We start from the raw sequence: 24,652 nt of genomic DNA, 5'->3' as shown, positions 1-24,652 counted from the left end.
ACAGTGCCACTCATATCTGTTGTCACAGTAGCTTGCACGCATAGTACCACTAATCGAAAAAAAAATGACAGGCAGAGGCAGGCCACCCCGCAGGGGCCGTCGTGTTCATGGTGCTGTGATTCCCTTTGGCCCTAGAATAATGCCCAGTGTTCAGAGGCCACGTACCCTGAACTCGAACATTTCTGAGGACATAGTTGACTGGCTAACACAGGACACCCAATCTTCTACAGCTTCCGCTAGGAACCTTGACGCACCATTCTCCTCCAGCTTAGCTTCGGCAGCTCTCAAGTTACCACTCGCCCGCCTGCCGCCACCACCAACACTAGCACCACAGCCACTTCACTTGATCTGTTAGAAGAGTTATTTACACATCAGTTGGAAGAAATGAGTGATAGTGATGCGCAACCATTATTGCCAGAGGATGTAGCTAACAGGGATATGTCTCAGTCAGGCAGCATTACACACATGGACGTACGGTGTGATGATAATGATGTTGTACCCGCTGCTGCTTCCTTTGTTGAGTTGTCAGATACAAGTGAAGCGGTTGATGATGACGATGCGTCCGTGTATGTCACGTGGGTGCCCGCTAGAAGAGAAGAAGAACAGGGGGAAAGTTCAGATGGGGAGACAGAGAGGAGGAGGAAACGAGTTGGAAGGAGGGGGAGGTCGTCGCAAGGAGCTAGTGGCACAGTCAGACAGCATGCATCGGCACCCGGGGTCAGCCAGACAGCACGCCAATCAACGCATGCTGTTGCCACCACCAGAATGCCATCATTGCAGAGCTCAGCAGTGTGGCATTTTTTTGTGTGTCTGCCTCCGACAACAGCAATGCCATTTGCAACCTGTGCCAAAAGAAACTGAGTTGTGGTAAGTCCAACACCCACCTAGGTACAACTGCTTTGCGAAGGCACATGATCGCACATCACAAACGCCTATGGGATCAACACATGAGTAGAAGCAGCACACAAACTCAAAGCCGCCATCCTCCTCCTGGTCCAGCATCTTCAGCCACGTCAACCACTGCTGTCCTCCTTGCCCCCTCTCAACCATCTGCCACTCCGTGTCTCGCCTTGAGCAGTTCCTGCTCATCTGCCCACAGTCAGGTGTCTGTCAAGGACATGTTTGAGCGTAAGAAGCCAATGTCACAAAGTCACCCCCTTGCCCGGCATCTGACAGCTGGCTTGACTGAACTCTTAGCCCGCCAGCTTTTACCATACAAGCTGGTGGAGTCTGAGGCGTTCAAAAAATTTGTAGCTATTGGGACACAGCAGTGAAAGGTACCGGGATGAAATTTCTTTGCACAAAAGAAAATTCCCCAACCTGTACTCGATTGTGCAAAAGGAAGTAATGGCATGTCTGGCAACAGTGTTGGGGCAAGGGTCCATCTGACCACTGATACCTGGTCTGCAAAGCATGGTCAGGGCAGTTATATCACCTACACTGCGCATTGGGTAAACCTGCTGACATCTGCCAAGCATGGAATGCATGGCTCTGCAGAGGAGTTGGTGACACCACCACGACTTGCAGGCAGGCCTGCTGCCACCTCCTCTACTCCTCCTACTCCATCCTCTTCCATAACCTCCTCGGCTGAGTCCTCTTCTGCTGCTGCGTCTTGCTCCACATCAACGGCACCCCCCCCCAGCTCCCCAGGTACTATTCCACATCCCGGATACAGCAGTGTCACGCCATCTTGGGGTTGACTTGCCTGAAAGCAGAGAGTCACACCGGACCAGCACTCCTGTCTGCCCTGAACGCACAGGTGGATCAGTGGCTGACTCCGCACCAACTGGAGATCGGCAAAGTGGTTAGTGACAACGGAAGAAATTTGGTGGCGGCATTGACTTTGGGCAAGTTGACACATGTGCCGTGCATGGCACATGTGTGTAATCTGATCGTACAACGCTTTGTGCATAAGTACCCAGGCTTACAGGACATCCTGAAGCAGGCCAGGAAGGTGTGTGGCCATTTCAGGCGTTCCTACACGGCCATGGCGCACTTTTCAGATATCCAGTGGTGAAACAACATGCCAGTGAGGCGCTTGATTTGCGACAGCCCGACACGTTGGAATTCAACACTCCTAATGTTCGACCACCTGATCCAACAAGAAAAAGCCGTTAACGACTATTTGTATGAACGGGGTGCTAGGACAGCCTCTGCGGAGCTGGGAATTTTTTTGCCACGTTACTGGATGCTCATGCGCAATGCCTGTAGGCTCATGCGTCCTTTTGAGTAGGTGACAAACCTAGTCAGTCGCATCGAAGGCACCATCAGTGACATCATACCATTTGTTTTCTTCCTGGAGCGTGCCCTGTGAAGAGTGCTGGATCAGGCCGTAGATGAGCGTGAAGAGGAAGAGTTGTGGTCACCATCACCACCAGAAACAGCCTTATCAGCTTCGCTTGCTGGACCTGCGGCAACGCTGGAAGAGGATTGTGAGGAAGAGGAGTCAGAGGAGGAATGTGGCTTTGAGGAGGAGGAGGAAGACCAACCACAACAGGCATCCCAGGGTGCTCGTTGTCACCTATCTGGTACCCATCGTGTTGTACGTGACTGGGGGAAAGAAGATACCTTCAGTGAGATCACTGAGGACGAGGAACGGGACATAAGTAGCTCGGCATCCAACCTTGTGCAAATGCGGTCTTTCATGCTGTCGTGCCTGTTGAGGGACCCTCGGTATAAGCATAAAGTGCTTATCGGAAAGGATGCAGCATAAAGTGCAAGTCGGAAAGGATGCAGCAGTTCCAAAAAAAATTAAAAAGTATGCTTTACACAGCGTATAAGGGTGATGTCACAGCACAATGGGAATCTAACAGGGGAAGAGGTGAAAGTAATCCTCCTCCTCCCACGACCACGCTGGCAAGGACAGGACGCTTTACAGACGTGTTGTTGATGGAGGACATGCAGAGCTTTTAAGTCCTACGCATCACCACAGCCCTTCGGGGTCCACCCTCAGAGAACGACTCGACCGACAGGTAGCAGACTGCCTTGTCTTAACTGCAGATATCGACACTCTGAGGAGCGATAAACCCCTTGACTACTGGGTGTGCAGGCTTGACCTGTGGCCTGAGCTATCCCAATTTGCGATAGAACTTCTGGCCTGCCCCGCTTCAAGTGCCCTGTCAGAAAGGACCTTCAGTGCAGCAGGAGGTATTGTCACTGAGAAGAGACGTCGCCTAGGTCAAAAAAGTCTAGATTACCTCACCTTTATTAAGATGAATGAGGGATGGATCCCGAAGGAACTGACAGTGGGCGATGCATTTGACTAAAAAAGGCCTGATGAGATGAGCTGCCTTGAGCTAAAAATGGTCCACAAGCTGCTGTATTTTATCTCTGAATGCCGGATGACTTGCGTGACTTATCCGCCACCAACTAGGGTTCAAGCCACAATGTTTTAGGGCACTTTCTGCCTGGGAAACAAACATCAATTTTTTTGGCCGCTGCTACAGCAGCGGCTGCAACAATACCTAATTTTTCAGGCATGTGTACATGCCAAATTTTTCTGGCCTCTGGTGCTGCACTGTGGCTTCAAAAAGGCACATAACAGGGATTAAACTGATAGGAATAGTACTACTTAACACACCACTCCTATCTGGTGGCACATTAGATTGCACGCACAGTGCCCCAAATTTGAAGTAGGAGGACCAACCAAGCATCTTTTTCCATCTCCCGGTTCCTAAAATCGATGCCATATACACGTCCCCTGATAGGGGACGTAACAGGGATTAAATTTATAAGAATAGTACTACTTAACACACCACTCCTATCTGGTGGCACATTAGATTGCATGCGCAGTGCCCCAAATTTGAAGTAGGAGGACCGACCAAGAATCTTTTTCCATCTCCCGGTTCCTAAAATCGATGCCATATACACGTCCCCTGATAGGGGACGTAACAGGGATTAAACTGATAAGAATAGAACTACTTAACACACCACTTCTATCTGGTGGCACATTAGATTGCATGCGCAGTGCCCCAAATTTGAAGTAGGAGGACCGACCAAGCATCTTTTTCCATCTCCCGGTTCCTAAAATCGATGCCATATACACATCCCCTGATAGGGGACGTAACAGGGATTAAACTGATAAGAATAGTACTACTTAACACACCACTCCTATCTGGTGGCACATTAGATTGCACGCGCAGTGCCCCAAATTTGAAGTAGGAGGACCGACCAAGCATCTTTTTCCATCTCCCGGTTCCTAAAATCGATGCCATATACACGTCCCCTGAAAGGGGACGTAACAGGGATTAAACTGATATGAATAGTACTACTTAACACACCACTCCTATCTGGTGGCACATTAGATTGCACGCGCAGTGCCCCAAATTTGAAGTAGGAGGACCGACCAAGAATCTTTTTCCATCTCCCGGTTCCTAAAATCGATGCCATATACACGTCCCCTGATAGGGGACGTAACAGGGATTAAACTGATAAGAATAGAACTACTTAACACACCACTCCTATCTGGTGGTACATTAGATTGCACGCGCAGTGCCCCAAATTTGAAGTAGGAGGACCAACCAAGTATCTTTTTCCATCTCCCGGTTCCTAAAATCGATGCCATATACACGTCCCCTGATAGGGGATGCAACACGGATTAAACTGATAGGAATAGTACTACTTAACACACCTTATAATAATGCAGAGAGAGGCAATGCAGAGAGAGGAGTCTGAAGAAGAGGAGTAAGAGGAGGAAGGTGTCTTTGAGGAGGTGGAAGACCAAACACAGCAGGCGTCACAGGGGGCTTGTTGTCACCTTTTCGGGGACCCTTGGTATTGTACCTGGCTGGGTGGAGGAAGAGACCTTCAATGACATCAGTGAGGACAAGGAACGGGACATGGCTAGCTTGGTATCCTACCTTGTGCAAATGGGGAGTTTGCGGTTGTGCAATGGACTGTTTGCGGTTGTTTGCGGTGCGTTAAAGGGACAGTCTAGGCCAAAATAAACTTTCATGATTCAGATAGAGCATGTAATTTTAAACAATTTTCCAATTTACTTTTATCACCAATTTTGCTTTGTTCTCTTGGTATTCTTAGTTGAAAGCTTAACCTAGGCGGTTTATATGCTAATTTCTTAGACCTTGAAGCCCTCCTCTTTCAGATTGCATTTTAACAGTTTTTGACAAAAAATGTAAATCTGTGCGCCAAAGGTCGTATTGCTAGTGCAAGCGTGACATAAAAAAGAAAAGTGATAATTGTGATCACATAAAATAAATACTCAAACTGCAGGATCTATATAATACATTCCTACCCTACATAGTATAATACCAGTTGATAAAAGGTTAAGCACTCATCCCGGAGTTAGCTAAATACAAAATACTGAGAGTGTACACATAATTGTAATACAAAGTGTTATTGATACTTAGTATCCGGAATGTAATTTTGAAAGTTCAAATCTTTATGGAAGTATCCAACTAGCAGAAGGCAAGCAGCTTCTTCAACCGAATCCTGTTGGTGACCCAAGATGAGAATCTATAGGTATAGTGAGACAGAAGAAGGCGCCAACATAGTGCAAAAATCAATAGGATTTGACACGCTAATATTGCAAGTGGAAGTATACTCACAAGATGTCAGACACTTGAGAAGTGTCACAATAGCCTCCTGGATCCTTTGAGTCGTCCAGCTAACTCCCACTCCTGTGTGGTATGGTAGTATATCCAATCCGTCCTCTTACTTCAGGCAGTCTGTATTCGCTCAGATGGTAGTCAGCACTCCAAAAAGCCTGTTACAGCTGACAGAACTGCAGATCCACAAGTGAGCTCCGAACCCAATTATAAGGTTACACACTCACAGTCTAGACCCGTTACTCAAAATGGTGTGTACTGGGCAGTAATACCATAAAGGTAAAGATAGATAGAAATAAAAGTTTGTGGCAAAAGTCTAAAATTCAAATAAATAAGACTTTATTGAGCACAACGTTTCTCAGTCTGTACGTGACCGTTTCCTCAGGTGCAAAAGTGTATAATAAAAACACAATAGCCACAAGCTTATAAAACCCTAACCGGCGTCTTAGAAGACACACTGCGCTTGCGTTTAGGTGTGTCCGAATTCAGGAAGTTCAATTGTTGTCTGAACCACCAATCAGGTGCTGAATGCTGAACATACCTCTCAAGCACGTCCCTCGCAATGTTATTGCTATTACGGTCTAGCTAGGAAAAATTAACATTACCCAGCCGATGTTACAGCGCTAATAGGTAAAGCTAAATAAGTGTTGTAGCATGATAGCAACTGCCAGATCGGACATACCTACTATTGCAGCGCATTAACATATACCTAATTGTAATAGTACATGATAACATTAAAAACTAATCCTCCATATGGATAATACAATGTATACTAATCGGGAGGAACATACAACATCCACAGTTCGAAATGGACTATACGTACTAATATTCCTGATGGGTCTTTACATAATAACAAAACTGCGTATAAAATCATCATTCAAAAAAATTTTTTTTACATTTACATAGTACTCAAATATATATAATAAAGGATATCATATAATAAAAGATATGATAATAATGGGGGATCGTTCTCTAACTGAACTGAAATAATTAGATAGGAATACTCAAACTTATAAATCTATAAATGCAGAGGATGTGTAGTGATACTATAACATTGTCATAACTGGGCACAAGTGTATAGGAATACCCTACACAGAGAGGCCCTAGGTGGAGGATCCCAAATGAGAGTCTATAAATGGATGTAACCATTATATAAAATATAGATAGCGCTAAAAAAAACAACAATTCTTTGGTGACTATAGTATTGGATTCCAAATCTAGTGTTAATAAACTGAAAATTGAATGATAATTTTACTACAAACATAATAAAATAAAATAAAAATAGAAATCAATAAAGTCTCAATCGTATCAGCAATAAGAGTGTGTTGAAGTGGATAAAATAATAAAATAGATCATTAAATAATTCTCTATAAGGGCACAAGAGGAATAGTGAATCTCCTGCCATCATGATATCCCTGTATCAATGCAAAATATGTGAGGGACAGAATCTTTATAAACCTATATGATGTATCTGTATGATAATCTACACTGTAATGTGTCCCCTATATAAACAACAAGTGCCCAGTCAAAAAAATATATACATTTCAAAAAGTTAAAAATCAATTAAAAAATCTGATTGCCCACAATGCACCTCCTCATGTAGAGTGCCTAATTCTTGAAGTGTATAACACACAGACAATAGTGGTATTATACATATATTATACAACAAAAAATATAATATAAGAATAATAGTTGTGAATAATGTTATTCTGGGCCATAGCCCATTAACATGACTGGCACAGTAGTACAGTCTCGAGACTCTTCAGTTGAAAGCAGCCATATCAATATTTGCATTCAAGCCGCCAGGAGACAAGGTGCGAAGTTTCCATATCCAAAACGTCTCCCTTTGTCTTAAATGCAAATATCTATTCGAATTAGATGCACCTACATGACAATGGTTAGCATGTCTAGGGACACTATGGTTTGCAATATTCTTGTTGATGTTCCTCTTATGTTCACCCCATCTTTTCTTAAAGGGTCTCGAGGTTCTCCCCACATACTGTACCCCACAGCTACACTCTAGCAAGTAGACTACAAATGCTGAATCACACGTAAAGTGTGTTTTGATGCAAAAATTTTCCTTACTAACATATGATACAAATTCAGTTCTCTTACTGTTCGTATGTTCACAGAGACCACAGTTAGCCCTATTGCATTTAAAAAAAAACAGTTTACCCAGGATTCTATTGCCATATCTAGTATTATAACTAGTATTTTTATTTTTATTGCCAGTTGGGGGACTCTTCTTCATTACAATCTTGCTAGGAGCCAACAAGTTTTTTAATGTTGGGGCCCGTCTGAAATTACAAACTGGCGAATTCCCTATACTGTCCCTCAACAGAGGGTCCCCTGTCAGAATGTGCCAATATTTACCTAGATTTTTTTTTATCTTATTGTGATTATTGTTGTATTGTGTTATAAATCTAACATTCTCATTTCCAGATGCATTAATTTTAACTGAAGTGTCCTAGACTGTGGGTCTAGACTGCGGGTCTAGACTGTGAGATTGTAACCTTACAATTGGGTTCGGAGCTCACTTGTGGATCTGCAGTTCTGTCAGCTGTAACAGGTTTTTTGGAGTGTTGACTACCATCTGAGCGAATACAGACTGCCTGAAGTAAGAGGACGGATTGGATATACTACCATACCACACAGGAGTGGGAGTTAGCTGGACGAATAAAAGGGTCCAGGAGGCTATTGTGACACTTCTCAAGTGTCTGACATCTTGTGAGTATACTTCCAGTTGCAATATTAGCGTGTCAAATCCTATTGATTTTTGCACTATATTGGCACCTTCTTCTGTCTCACTATACATATAGATTCTCGTCTTGGGTCACCAACAGGATTCGGTTGAAGAAGCTGCTTGCCTTCTCTTCTGCTAGTTGGATACTTCCATAAAGATTTGAACTTTCAAAAGGACATTCCAGATACTAAGTATCAATAACACTTTGTATTACAATTATGTGTACACTCTCAGTATTGTGTATTTAGCTAACTCCGGGATGAGTGCTTAACCTTTTATCAACTGGTATTATCCTATGTAGGATTGTATTATATAGATCCTGCAGTTAGGTATTTATTTTATGTGATCACAATTATCACTTTTCTTTTTTATGTCACGCTTGCACTAGCAATACGACCTTTGGCGCACTGATTTACATTTTTTGTTTTTATCATAGTATTCACTATTTGGGAACTGATCAGTCAGCGACATGGTCCCTGTGTATTTAAATAACACTATTAAGCTTAGATTTTACTATCACTGACAAGCTGATATTAGAGATATACTATACACTTTGTAACATTATCCTGATTATCATTTATTGATATCACACATTATTTATTATTGCATTCACATTGAGATTTTTTTACATTACTAGAGAATTACCCTATTATCACTATATTAGAGAATTATAGTATATTCTCCCTAGCCTACTAGTAGAACTACTGTGCAGCACCATGCAAAGTAAGGATCAGAGAATTAACAACAGAAAAGCATTGAGCTGCAATGAAAACACAATAGACATGTGTAGTGAATCCATCAGTGATTTGTCTATGGTACAATTATTTCATAAACTAGAGGAGGCTCTCAAGAATGAACACAGACATTGGTGGGATATAGACACACTCCAAAAGTACAAGGAAAGGGGGCATATTCCCAGGGGTCTGAGGATTTCCAAGCATTGCTCTTTTAAACATGATCCAGACCTCACAACTAAATGGCTTAGTATTTTAACTGAATGTTCTCTTAAACTTATAGATCTTTTAAAAAAAACAGAGTTAGAGATTGAAGACATTCAAAATACTCTAAGTAAATTTGAGTCTAATACAGAATATGCACAATTTACACAAGAAGTACAAGATAAATCTGATGCTTTCCAAAAGAAAATTATACAGACAAAGATCAAAAAATTGGCTAGGGATGAACAAGACTATTTAGAGGATAGAGTTTATGACATATATTCTAAAGACAAAGGAGGGGAATCTGACAATCAGATATCTGCATCTGATTCAGCAGGGGCGAACACCTGGGTTCAAGTAGAATATAGGAAACCCAAAGATAAGAAGAAAAATGTGCAATTTAGGAATAACAATTACTATCGAGATAGAAAGACATCTGCTAATAGTAATTTTTCTCCTAAACAACGGAAACAGACTTCCTACCAGGGAGGGGCTGGGGCTGATTTTAGTTCCACACATCAACAACACAAACCTTCTTCCCATCTATGGGAGAAGGATAATTATAATCATAGGCCCAGTAGTAACTTCAATAATAATTGGGGTTACAGGTCCAACAGGGATCAATATAATGATTATGATCACCATTATAGACCCCAGCATTTCTCAGATAATTCAAGAGATTATAGTTCAAATGGATCAAGGAACAATCATCGAACAGAAGTTTGGAGTCAATTAGAGGATAGAAATCATGTACAAAGACACGAGAGAGAACACACAAATAACTCGCAGGTTTTTCAGCAAGATCAGAGAACAACACACAATTCCCCGCACTTGAGACATGCACCGATATGTCTAAAACAATTAGAAAGAAGTCCAGAAAGAAAGCATTTAACAACTGCTCCGAAAAAAAGATCATACGCCAACGTGGCAGCAGAGGGAGAGCTAAGTCATCCCAAAAGGAGAAATTTAAACGAATGAGGGAGAATATCTATAATCTATCTGATCATGTCTTGACTAATGAAGAGGTGGGTGTTTTAAATAGGGGTCTTTCATTTTGTCCCTCTAAAAATCATAATTTATTTGAATTATTTGTAGATCTGAACAAATTTGTGCGGAAGTTGTCAATTCAATGCAATTTCTGCGACAAAAAATTGAAAGGTTCAGGCCTTAAACCCATTTTAACGAATGAAATGACAGAAAGGCCTCTAACAGACATCATATATTTTGAACCTGAAACATTAAGAGAGGAATTATTTTATAACTACTTACATTCAGATCTTACCCCCAAATCCAATTTTAACCCTCCTTGTACAGGAACCTGTTTGGAATTATTCCAAAATCTAGTTCTGGAAGAATTTGGTAAACTATCTGATAATAGTATTAAGAATCCGAATTTAAATGGTTATGAATTGAAAGCTTTATCTAGACTGGCAGCCAATAAGAACATAGTGATAAGACAAGCTGATAAAGGGGGGATAGTACTACAGAACATCAAAGATTATATTAAAGAAGCTGATCGTATATTGCTAGATACTGAGTATTATATACTACTAACATTTAATCCCACGGCTAAATTTCTCACTAATCTGATCAAAATAATTGATTCAGGATGGCTAGAGGGAATACTCACTAAGAAAGAGAGGGATTATTTAATACCTTATGCACCCAATCTGGCATATTACTATCACCTCCCTAAGATCCATAAGAGTTTGGTGGATGCTCCTGGGAGGCCCATCATATCAGGAATTGGCAACTTAACATGCAACTTATCTGAATATGTCGATTCATTTCTGAAAAAATCAGTAGTGACACTAAGATCATACATTAAAGATACGCCAGATCTAATATATAAGTTATCCAATATCAAAAATGAAGGGAGAGATCTAATCTGGTTAACTTGTGATGTCTCCGCTTTGTACTCTAATATTGCCCATGATTTGGGAATTAAAGCTATCGATTATTATTTAAAGAAAGACATATACATGCCAGATAGGCAGAGAGAATTTCTACTAGAATGTATTACTTTTGTATTAGAAAATAATTATTTTGTCTATCAAGAAAAATTCTACTTGCAAATTAAAGGAACGGCCATGGGGACTAGGTTCGCCCCAAGTTTTGCTAATCTCTTTATGGGATTTTTTGAGGAACAGTATATTTATTCATCCTCATATGGGGCGAACCTAGTCTTCTATGGCCGTTTTATAGATGATCTCTTGTTTATTTGGGAAGGAAACGCCCTAGAAGCTCAGAATTTTATATATTAGATAGTTTAAATAGGAACGCACTGGGCCTCGATTTCACTTCCAAATTTGACACTACCAGTATAGATTTCTTAGATCTAATATTGGCATGGGACACTTTAGGGAACATTTCTACCAAAACTTTCTTTAAGTCAGTGGATGCGAATAGTTATTTGAACTATAAAAGTAACTATCTTCTACCATGGAAGAAAAACATCCCTTATGATCAATTCTGCAGGATTCGCAGGAATTGCACTGACTTAGAAACTTTTGATGATCAGGCTACTATATTGAAAAAGAGGTTCATTGAGAAACACTACCCCAAAGATCTACTAGAAAAAAGTTACACGAGAGCAAGAAATAAATGTAGAGAGGAATTTTTTATCAAGAATAAGAAGGACACTTCAGTTAAAATTAATGCATCTGGAAATGAGAATGTTAGATTTATAACACAATACAACAATAATCACAATAAGATAAAAAAAAATTCTAGGTAAATATTGGCACATTCTGACAGGGGACCCTCTGTTGAGGGACAGTATAGGGAATTTGCCAGTTTGTACTTTCAGACGGGCCCCAACATTAAAAAACTTGTTGGCTCCTAGCAAGATTGTAATGAAGAAGAGTCCCCCAACTGGCAATAAAAATAAAAATACTAGTTATAATACTAGATATGGCAATAGAATCCTGGGTAAACCTTTTTTTTAAATGCAATAGGGCTAACTGTGGTCTCTGTGAACATACGAACAGTAAGAGAACTGAATTTGTATCATATGTTAGTAAGGAAACATTTTGCATTAAAACACACTTTACGTGTGATTCAGCGTTTGTAGTCTACTTGCTAGAGTGTAGCTGTGGGGTACAGTATGTGGGGAGAACCTCGAGACCCCTTAAGAAAAGATGGGGTGAACATAAGAGGAACATCAACAAGAATATTGCAAACCATAGTGTCCCTAGACATGCTAACCATTGTCATGTAGGTGCATCCAATTCGTTTTGCATTTTTCCACTAGAGCAGGTTAACCCCAAATGGGGTAGGAATAGATATTTGCATTTAAGACAAAGGGAGACGTTTTGTATATGGAAACTTTGCACCTTGTCTCCTGGCGGCTTGAATGCAAATATTGATATGGCTGCTTTCAACTGAAGAGTCTCGAGGCTGTACTACTGTGCCAGTCATGTTAATGGGCTATGGCCCAGAATACCATTATTCACAACTATTATTCTTATATTATATTTTTTGTGGTATAATATATGTATAATACCACCATTGTCTGTGTGTTATACACTTCAAGAATTAGGCACTCTACATGAGGCGGTGCATTGTGGGCAAACAGATTTTTTAATTGATTTTTAACTTATTTTTTAATGAATTTATATATTTTTTTTGACTGGGTACTTGTTGTTTATATAGGGGACACATTACAGTGTAGATTATCATACAGATACATCATATAGGTTTATAAAGATTCTGTCCCTCACATATTTTGCATTGATACAGGGATATCATGATGGCAGGAGATTCACTATCCCTCTTGTGCCCTTATAGAGAATTATTTAATAATCTATTTTATTATTTTATCCACTTCAACACACTCTTATTGCTGATATGTTTAATCCGATTGAGACTTTATGGATTTCTATTTTTATTTTATTTTATTATATTTGTAGTAAAATTATCATTCAATTTTCAGTTTATTAACACTAGATTTGGAATCCAATACTATAGTCACCAAAGAAATTTTTTTATTTTTTTTAGCGCTATCTATATTTTATATACGTAGTAATGGTTACATCCATTTATAGACTCTCATTTGGGATCCTCCACCTAGGGCCTCTCTGTGTAGGGTATTCCTATACACTTGTGCCCAGTTACGACAATGTTATAGTATCACTACACATCCTCTGCATTTATAGATTTATAAGTTTGAGTATTCCTATCTAATTATTTCAGTTCAGTTAGAGAACGATCCCCCATTATTATCATATCTTTTATTATATGATATCCTTTATTATATATATTTGAGTACTATGTAAATGTAAAAAAAAAAAATTTTCAATGATGATTTTATACGCAGTTTTGTTATTATGTAAAGACCCGTCAGGAATATTAGTACGTATAGTCCATTTGGAACTGTTGATGTTGTATGTTCCTCCCGATTAGTATACATTGTATTATCCATATGGAGGATTAGTTTTTAATGTTATCATGTACTATTACAATTAGGTATATGTTAATGCGCTGCAATAGTAGGTATGTTCGATCCGGCAGTTGCTATCATGCTACAACACTTATTTAGCTTTACCTATTAGCGCTGTAACATCGGCTGGGTAATGTTAATTTTTCCTAGCTAGACCGTAATAGCAATAACATTGCGAGGGATGTGCTTGAGAGGTATGTTCAGCATTCAGCACCTGATTGGTGGTTCAGACAACAATTGAACTTCCTGAATTCGGACACGCCTACACGCAAGCGCAGTGTGTCTTCTAAGACGCCGGTTAGGGTTTTATAAGCTTGTGGCTATTGTGTTTTTATTATACACTTTTGCACCTGAGGAAATGGTACGTACAGACCGAGAAACGTTGTGCTCAATAAAGTCTTATTTATTTGAATTTTAGACTTTTGCCACAAACTTTTATTTCTATCTATCTTTACCTTTATGGTATTACAGCCCAGTACACACCATTTTGAGTAGCGAGTCTAGACTGTGAGCGTGTATCCTTACAATTAGGTTCGGAGCTCACTTGTGGATCTGCAGTTCTGTCAGCTGTAACAGGTTTTTTGGAGTGCTGACTACCATCTGAGCGAATACAGACTGCCTGAAGTAAGAGGACGGATTGGATATACTACCATACCACACAGGAGTGGGAGTTAGCTGGACGACTCAAGGGGTCCAGGAGGCTATTGTGACACTTCTCAAGTGTCTGACATCTTGTGAGTATACTTCCACTTGCAATATTACCGTGTCAAATCCTATTGATTTTTGCACTATGTTGGCGCCTTCTTCTGTCTCACTATACTAACAGTTTTTCACCACTAGAGGGTGTTAATTCACATATTTCATATAGATAACACTGTGCTCGTGCACGAGAAGTTATCTGGGAGCAGGCACTGATTGGCTAGACTTCAAGTCTGTCAAAAGAACTGAAAAAGGGGCAGTTTGCAGAGGCTTAGATACAAGATAATCACAGAGGTTAAAAGTATATTATTATAAATGTGCTAGTTATGCAAAACTGGGAAATGGGTAATAAAGGGATTATCTATCTTTTAAATCAATAAAAATTCTGGTGTAGACTGCCCCTTTAAACGGGGAGTTTGGTCTGTCACTGTGAAGCGGGCGTAACCCTTACACTACCTGATCGATACAACATCATACCTGATGTTTTAAAGCATGTTATTCCAAAACATTTAGGAATGTTAGGTGATTTATGCCCTTTATGGCTTAAAACCAGACTATGTAATTTTCCATGGGAGTTTTGCCATAGATCCCCCTCCGGCATGCCACAGTCCAGGTGTTAGTCCCCTTGAAACAACTTTTCCATCACTATTGTGGCCAGAAAGAGTCCCTGTGGGTTTTAAAGTTCGCCTGCCTATTGAAGTCTATGGCAGTTCGCCCGGTTCGCCCGTTCGTAAACAGTTGTGGAAGTTCGCGTTCGTCGTTCGCGAACCCAAATTTTTATGTTCGCGACATCACTACCCTAATATCTATCTTTAACTGTTAGGGGCTAACTAGCACTGGAATTTATAAACATTTTCACTGAATATTCATACCATGGGGTTGTCAAGTTTGTAGAGTAAATATCCAAAAAACCTCCCTTTTAAGCATGGTCCTTATCCAGTCACCACCCCATGATTTATATTTTACTAGGTCTATAACCATCCATGTGAATGTATGTACCTGCTGTGTATGTCAAAAAAATAAATATTTTGGATACACCCGTACACGGGTCACCTCTCTCTATATCGTTGAGATGTTCCCTAATTCTGATACAGGTTTCTTGTGATGTGCATCCTACATACTGTACATTACATTGCGTACAAGTGATGAAATATACAGCAAAGCTTAAAGGGACACTGTACCCATTTTTTTTCTTTTGTAATTCAGAAAGAGCATGTAATTTTAAGCAACTTTCTAATTTACTCCTATTATCAATTTTTCTTCGTTCTCTTGCTATCATTATTTGAAAAAGAAGGCATCTAAGCTTTTTTTTGGTTTAAGTACTCTGGACAGCACTTTTTTATTGGTGGATGGATTTATCCACCAATCAGCAAGGACAACCCAGGTTGTTCACCAAAAATGGGCCGGCATCTAAACTTACATTCTTGCATTTCAAATAAAGATACCAAGAGAATGAAGAACATTTGATAATAGGAGTAAATTAGAAAGCTGCTTAAAATTTCATGCTCAATCTGAATCACGAAAGAAAATTTTTGGGTACAGTGTCCCTTTAACCTACAATTTGTACAGTTATTCATCTGAAAAACTCACTGAGTATTGCTTGATTGAGAGGCTTTTTTTTAGATAATCTCATCTGAGCAGAGCTTTAGATAATCAAGCCCTTATTAGGGATGAGTGGAAGTGTTTTATAACATAAATAGAATAAATAGTCCCATTGCCATTCTTTCAAGCATTCAAATGTTCTTATAGATATGTATGGGCGTCTGCAGAAATTTTTCCAAAGGGGGGCAATACTGTAAAGTGAAATATGCTCAAAAAAAAAAAAACACACACACAATCAAATATATAGATATATAGATAGATAGATAGATAGATAGATAGATAGATATACAAGTATGCACACTCACAATTTAATGGTACAACTACCAGGGTCCTGGGCAGTTACAATCCATAAACATGCAAGCAAGATTTTCCCACAAATGAGTTTATTATAGACGTGCACAGCGAAAAAAAATTGTTTTGTTTCGTTTTCATTAGTTAAATAAATAATTTTGTTTTGGAAATATAGTTAAGTTAAATCGTTTTTCGGATCCATTTGTTATTACGGATCCAATATTTTATTTATATTTATTATTCTATTCTAAAGTTTAGAATAGAATAATGAATATGAATAAAGAATGGATCTGAAATAACAAATTAATCCGAAAACCGTTTTAACTTCACATTAGGAATATGCCGAAATGAAATTATCTAAACCGCTGTCCCCCAACATCAACAAAATTAAATAAAAACCTATAAACCTCTAAACCGCCATCCCCCCACATCGCCAACGCTAAATAAAAACATATTAACCTCTAAACCGCTGCCCCCCCCACATCGCCAACACTAAATAAACTTATTAACCTCTAAACCACTGTCCCCCCACATCGCCAACACTATCTAAACCTATTAACCTCTAAACCACTGTCCCCCCACTACGCCAACACTAACTGAACCTATTAACCTCTAAACCGCTGTCCCCGCACATCGCCCAAACTAACCAAACCTATTAACAACACAACACAAACTGAATCTGTTAACCTCTAAACCGCCGTGCCCCGACATCGCAAACACTAAATACAATTAATAACCTCTAAGCTGCCGTTCCCCCACATCGCAACTACCTAAATTAAACTATTAACCCCTAAACCTAACACCCCCTAACTTTAACATAATTAAAATACACCTAAATTAATGTTACAGTTACTAACTAACTACCTATTTAAAAAATAAATACAAACTTACCTGTGAAATAAAAATAAAACCGAAGCCTAAACTAAAAAAAAACCTTACATTACTTGTTTAAAAAAATAATAATAAAAAAAAAAAACCTAACATTGCTAAAAATAACAAAACCTAACAATACAAAAAAAATAAAAACAACAATTACAAAAAATAATAAACACTAAAATTACAAACAATAAAAAACTACCATTATAAAGAATATCAAACGAAATTATCCAAAATAATAAAAAATATTCCTATTCTAATACCCCCGTTTAAAAAAAACAACCTTATCTATAATAAACTACCAATAGCCCTTAAAAGGGCCTTTTGTAGGGCATTGCCCTAAAGTTAACAGCCATTTTGCCAGTAAATTAAAACAAATACCCTCTAACATTAAAAACCCCCACCCCCAAGCCTCCAAAATAAAATTGTATGGGCATTTGTATGGGCATTGACCTTAAAAGGACATTCAGCTCTTTTACAGTCCATTAAAAATAAAAAAGCCCTATAAAACCACCCCAAAAATAAAAAAACACCTAACACTAACCCCAAAATTGGTACTCACGATTGATGAAGTCCGGACATCCATCTTCTTCCCAGTGGCACGACATCTTCATCCAGGTGGCTCCATCTTCACCCATTCATCGTGGGACCGGCATCTTCTATCTTCATTGCAGAGGCAAAGTGGTCGGTGGATACGTGGAGACAGAGTAGTGGCGGAGGTCCATCGGTTAAAATCAGCCAATGGGATTTGAGCAGCTCTCATCCTATTGGCTGATATGAATTTTTCAGCCAATAGGAATGCAAGGGTACCTCAATATTAAAGGGGTACTTTGCATTCAATCTTAAGTGTGCGGCTGACGATCGCATGAAGAGGACATCCACATCGGATCAATGAACCTCTGCCTCTACTCCGCCTCTGAGAATCCACCGACCATTCCACCTCTGCCATGAAGATAGAAGATGCCGGTCCCATGATGGTTGAAGATGGAGCCGCATGGATGAAGATGTTTCGCCGCTGGGATGAAGATATTTCACCGGACTTCAGGAATGGTGAGTACTGATTTTGGGGTTATTGTTAGTTTTTTATTTATTTATTTTTTAATTAGGGCTTTTTTTATTTTTAATGGGCTTTAATGCCCATACAAATTTAGTTAGGTTTTTTAAATTTAGGGGTTGGGGGGGTTGTAATGTTAGGGGGGTAGTTGTTTTAATTTATTGTCAAAAGAGCTGTTAACTTTAGGGCAATGCCTTACAAAAGGCCCTTTTAAGGGCTATTGGTAACTTATTATAGATTAGGGTTTTTTAAACGGGGATATTAGAATAGGAATAATTTTTATTATTTTGGATAATTTCGTTTGTTATTTTTGGGAACGGCAGTTCTTTTATTTTTTGTAATTTTAGTATTTATTATTTTTTGTAATTGTAGTTTTATTATTTTTAGTAATGTTAGGTTTTTATTTTTTTTATTTTTTTTTAAACAATAAGGCCTAGATTTAGAGTTCGGCGGTAGCCGTGAAAACCAGCGTTAGAGGCTCCTAACGCTGGTTTTGGCCGCCCGCTGGTATTTAGAGTCAGTCATTAAAGGGTCTAACGCTCACTTTTCAGCCGCGACTTTTCCATACCGCAGATCCCCTTACGTCAATTGCGTATCCTATCTTTTCAATGGGATCTTTCTAACGCTGGTATTTAGAGTCGTTTCTGAAGTGAGCGTTAGAGCTCTAACGACAAAACTCCAGCCGCCGGAAAATAGCAGGAGTTAAGAGCTTTCTGGGCTAACGCCGGTTCATAAAGCTCTTAACTACTGTACCCTAAAGTACACTAACACCCATAAACTACCTATGTACCCCTAAACCGAGGTCCCCCCACATCACCGCCACTCGATTAAAATTTTTTAACCCCTAATCTGCCGACCGCCACCTACGTTATCCTTATGTACCCCTAATCTGCTGCCCCTAACACCGCCGACCCCTATATTATATTTATTAACCCCTAATCTGCCCCCCACAATGTCGCCGCCAGCTACTTACAATAATTAACCCCTAATCTTCCGACCGCAAAGCGCCGCCACCTACGTTATCCTTATGTACCCCTAATCTGCTGCCCCTAACACCGCCGACCCCTATATTATATTTATTAACCCCTAATCTGCCCCCCACAACGTCGCCGACACCTGCCTACACTTATTAACTCCTAATCTGCCGAGCGGACCTGAGCGCTACTATAATAAAGTTATTAACCCCTAACCCGCCTCACTAACCCTATCATAAATAGTATTAACCCCTAATCTGCCCTCCCTAACATCGCCGACACCTAACTTCAATTATTAACCCCTAATCTGACGACCGGAGCTCACCGCTATTCTAATAAATGTATTAACCTCTAAAGCTAAGTCTAACCCTAACACTAACACCCCCCCTAACTTAAATATAATTTACATCTAACGAAATAAATTAACTCTTATTAAATAACTTATTCCTATTTAAAGCTAAATACTTACCTGTAAAATAAATCCTAATATAGCTACAATATAAATTATAATTATATTATAGCTATTTTAGGATTAATATTTATTTTACAGGCAACTTTGTAATTATTTTAACCAGGTACAATAGCTATTAAATAGTTAAGAACTATTTAATAGTTACCTAGTTAAAATAATAACAAATTTACCTGTAAAATAAATCCTAACCTAAGTTATAATTAAACCTAACACAACCCTATCAATAAATTAATTAAATAAACTACCTACAATTACCTACAATTAACCTAACACTACACTATCAATAAATAAATTAAATACAATTGCTACAAATAACTACAATTACATAAACTAGCTAAAGTACAAAAAATAAAAAAGAACTGTTACAAAAAATAAAAAAATATTTACAAACATAAGAAAAATATTACAACAATTTTAAACTAATTACACCTACTCTAAGCCCCCTAATAAAATAACAAAGACCCCCAAAATAACAAAATGCCCTACCCTATTCTAAATTAATAAATTTAAAAGCTCTTTTACCTTACCAGCCCTGAACAGGGCCCTTTGCGGGGCATGCCCCAAGAAAATCAGCTCTTTTGCCTGTAAAAAAAAACATACAATACCCCCCCCCCAACATTACAACCCACCACCCACATACCCCTAATCTAACCCAAACCCCCCTTAAATAAACCTAACACTAAGCCCCTGAAGATCTTCCTACCTTGTCTTCACCATCCAGGTATCACCGATCCGTCCTGGCTCCAAAATCTTCATCCAACCCAAGCGGGGGTTGGCGATCCATCATCCGGTGGCTGAAGAGGTCCAGAAGAGGCTCCAAAGTCTTCCTCCTATCCGGCAAGAAGAGGACATCCGGACCGGCAAACATCTTCTCCAAGCGGCATCTTCGATCTTCTTGCATCCGGAGCGGAGCGGGTCCATCTTGAAGCAGGCGACGCGGATCCATCCTCTTCTTCCGTTGTCTCCCGACGAATGACGGTTCCTTTAAGGGACGTCATCCAAGATGGCGTCCCTTGAATTCCGATTGGCTGATAGGATTCTATCAGCCAATCGGAATTAAGGTAGGAATATTCTGATTGGCTGATGGAATCAGCCAATCAGAATCAAGTTCAATCCGATTGGCTGATCCAATCAGCCAATCAGATTGAGCTCGCATTCTATTGGCTGTTCCGATCAGCCAATAGAATGCGAGCACAATCTGATTGGCTGATTGGATCAGCCAATAGGATTGAACTTGATTCTGATTGGCTGATTCCATCAGCCAATCAGAATATTCCTACCTTAATTCCGATTGGCTGATAGAATCCTATCAGCCAATCGGAATTCAAGGGACGCCATCTTGGATGACGTCCCTTAAAGGAACCGTCATTCGTCGGGAGACAACGGAAGAAGAGGATGGATCCGCGTCGCCTGCTTCAAGATGGACCCGCTCCGCACCGGATGCAAGAAGATCGAAGATGCCGCTTGGAGAAGATGTTTGCCGGTCCGGATGTCCTCTTCTTGCCGGATAGGAGGAAGACTTTGGAGCCTCTTCTGGACCTCTTCAGCCACCGGATGATGGATTGCCAACCCCCGCTTGGGTTGGATGAAGATTTTGGAGCCAGGACGGATCGGTGATACCTGGATGGTGAAGACAAGGTAGGAAGATCTTCAGGGGCTTAGTGTTAGGTTTATTTAAGGGGGGTTTGGGTTAGATTAGGGGTATGTGGGTGGTGGGTTGTAATGTTGGGGGGGGGGTATTGTATGTTTTTTTTTACAGGTAAAAGAGCTGATTTTCTTGGGGCTTGCCCCGCAAAGGGCCCTGTTCAGGGCTGGTAAGGTAAAAGAGCTTTTAAATTTATTAATTTAGAATAGGGTAGGGCATTTTGTTATTTTGGGGGTCTTTGTTATTTTATTAGGGGGCTTAGAGTAGGTGTAATTAGTTTAAAATTGTTGTAATATTTTTCTTATGTTTGTAAAATTTTTTTTTTTTTTTGTAACTTAGTTCTTTTTTATTTTTTGTACTTTAGCTAGTTTATGTAATTGTAGTTATTTGTAGCAATTGTATTTAATTTATTTATTGATAGTGTAGTGTTAGGTTAATTGTAGGTAATTGTAGGTAGTTTATTTAATTAATTTATTGATAGGGTTGTGTTAGGTTTAATTATAACTTAGGTTAGGATTTATTTTACAGGTAAATTTGTTATTATTTTAACTAGGTAACTATTAAATAGTTCTTAACTATTTAATAGCTATTGTACCTGGTTAAAATAATTACAAAGTTGCCTGTAAAATAAATATTAATCCTAAAATAGCTATAATATAATTATAATTTATATTGTAGCTATATTAGGATTTATTTTACAGGTAAGTATTTAGCTTTAAATAGGAATAAGTTATTTAATAAGAGTTAATTTATTTCGTTAAATGTAAATTATATTTAAGTTAGGGGGGTGTTAGTGTTAGGGTTAGACTTAGCTTTAGGGGTTAATACATTTATTAGAATAGCGGTGAGCTCCGGTCGTCAGATTAGGGGTTAATAATTAAAGTTAGGTGTCGGCGATGTTAGGGAGGGCAGATTAGGGGTTAATACTATTTATGATAGGGTTAGTGAGGCGGATTAGGGGTTAATAACTTTATTATAGTAGCGCTCAGGTCCGCTCGGCAGATTAGGGGTTAATAAGTGTAGGCAGGTGTCGGCGACGTTGAGGGGGGCAGATTAGGGGTTAATAAATATAATATAGGGGTCGGCGGTGTTAGGGGCAGCAGATTAGGGGTACATAGCTATAATGTAAGTTGCGGCGGTTTACGGAGCGGCAGATTAGGGGTTAATAATATAATGCAGGGGTCAGCGATAGCGGGAGCGGCAGATTAGGGGTTAATAAGTGTAAGGTTAGGGGTGTTTAGACTCGGGGTACATGTTAGAGTGTTAGGTGCAGACGTAGGAAGTGTTTCCCCATAGGAAACAATGGGGCTGCGTTAGGAGCTGAACGCTGCTTTTTTGCAGGTGTTAGGTTTTTTTTCAGCTCAAACAGCCCCATTGTTTCCTATGGGAGAATCGTGCACGAGCACGTTTTTGAGGCTGGCCGCGTCCGTAAGCAACTCTGGTATCGAGAGTTGCATTTGCGGTAAAAATGCTCTACGTTCCTTTTTTGGAGCCTAACGCAGCATTTGTTTGAACTCTCGATACCAGAGTTAAATTTATGGTGCGGCCAGAAAAAAGCCCGCGGAGCGTTAACAGCCCTTCTACCGCCAAACTCCAAATCTAGGCCGTAATGTTTTCGTTTAGACTTTATATTTAGGTAGTTAGTAAATAGTAATATTGTAGCTAGCTTAGGTTTTATTTTTATTTCACAGGTAAGTTTGTATTTATTTTTAAATAGGTAGTTATTAATTGTAACTTTAATTTAGGTGTATTTTAATTATGTTAAAGTTAGGGGTGTTATGTTTAGGGGTTAATTGTTTAATTTATGTAGTTGCGATGTGGGGGGACGGCGGTTTAGAGGTTAATAATTTTATTTAGTGTTTGCAATGTGGGGGGATGGTGGTTTAGGGGTTAATAGTTTTAGTTAGTGTCGCAATGTGGAGGGATGGCGGTTTAGGGGTAAATAGGTTTATTTAGTTTTGGCAATGTGGGGGGATGGCGGTTTAGGGGTTAATAGGTTTATTTAGTGTTTGCGGTGTGGGGGGACAGTGGTTTAGGAGTTAATAGGTTTATTTAGTGTTGATGATGTGGGGGGGACGGCGGTTTAGGAGTAAATAATTTTATTTAGTGTTTGCGATGTGGGGGGAGGGCAGTTTAGAGGTTAATAGTTTTATTTAGTGTTGGTGACATGGGGGGATGGCGATTTAGAGGTTAATAGGTTTATTTAGAGTTGGCGATGTGGGGGGACAGTGGTTTAGATTAGAACAATGAAAAATTCTGAATATGAATAAAGAATGGATCTGAAAATTCAGAAACTGATTTAATAGTTTTTGGAATTTTTCGAGATTTTAGTTATGATGCTAATTCTGAAATTCGGGGTTCATTCATATCTCCGAATCAGCCAAAATTCGGGCAAAAACAAAATTTGGCCAAAACGAATTTCACATGTCTAGTTTATTACAGGTTACCCCTTCCTCAGGCCAGGGTACATAGTATATCTATGCAGTTGCCACATAAAGCCTATATAATTATCATTACAGTACTATATGAGTATGCAGGACTTTCTGTTTCTTAATTTATGTTTTCACTGGAGGTATATTTGTTTGACACACCACACCGGTAATGATATAATTGGTACTTCCTGTCTCACACACACACATTTGATATATTAGTCTAAGCAACTAATCATGAGATATATGCAGAATTGTTAAGCATTTATTTGTAACACATATTTTTAACTATATATTTACATACATACATTTACATTTATATGAATATGTTAAATCCTTCAAGTTGGACATTAGCTGCTGACTAGTGAGTTAGTCTTAGTCATTGCTGCCTGTATAAACTAGTGTATTCTGGGTAGCAAGTCAGAGGAGAAGCCTGGTGAGGTTTGGACTGTTGTAGTATGTTTTTATTATTTGTATATATACTCCCCACTGTCAGGGTGCCAGGAATCAGACTGAGACGAGAAGTGCAAAAATAATCACACCTTTATTAATAACAAAAAAATAATAAAAAGTCCACAAGTCAAATAACAAGGTAGGAGTCAAAACCAGAGCTGGTAGTCAGACGAGCCGAGTCAGGAGCAAAAGCGAATAGTCAGACGAGCCAGAATCAGGAACAAGGGTATACAGCAGAGTCAGGAACAAGCCAGGGATCAGGAACCAGGAAGGACGTCAGACACCCAGGTAATACACAGGAACTCTCACAAACAGGTCTGAGACAACACAAAGGCAAAGCATACTGAACAGAGGCCCTTTAAATAATAAGTGATGACATCACAATTCTGAGACTGCATCCTGTCTCACACAGATGATACACACCAGTCTGGCCATAAAAGGAAGTGCAGGAAATGAGCAGCATCCCTTACA

The sequence above is a fragment of the Bombina bombina genome, chromosome 3 (assembly GCF_027579735.1).
Source record: "Bombina bombina isolate aBomBom1 chromosome 3, aBomBom1.pri, whole genome shotgun sequence".
NCBI lineage: Eukaryota > Metazoa > Chordata > Amphibia > Anura > Bombinatoridae > Bombina > Bombina bombina.
Note: the sequence above shows the minus strand (reverse complement) of the source record.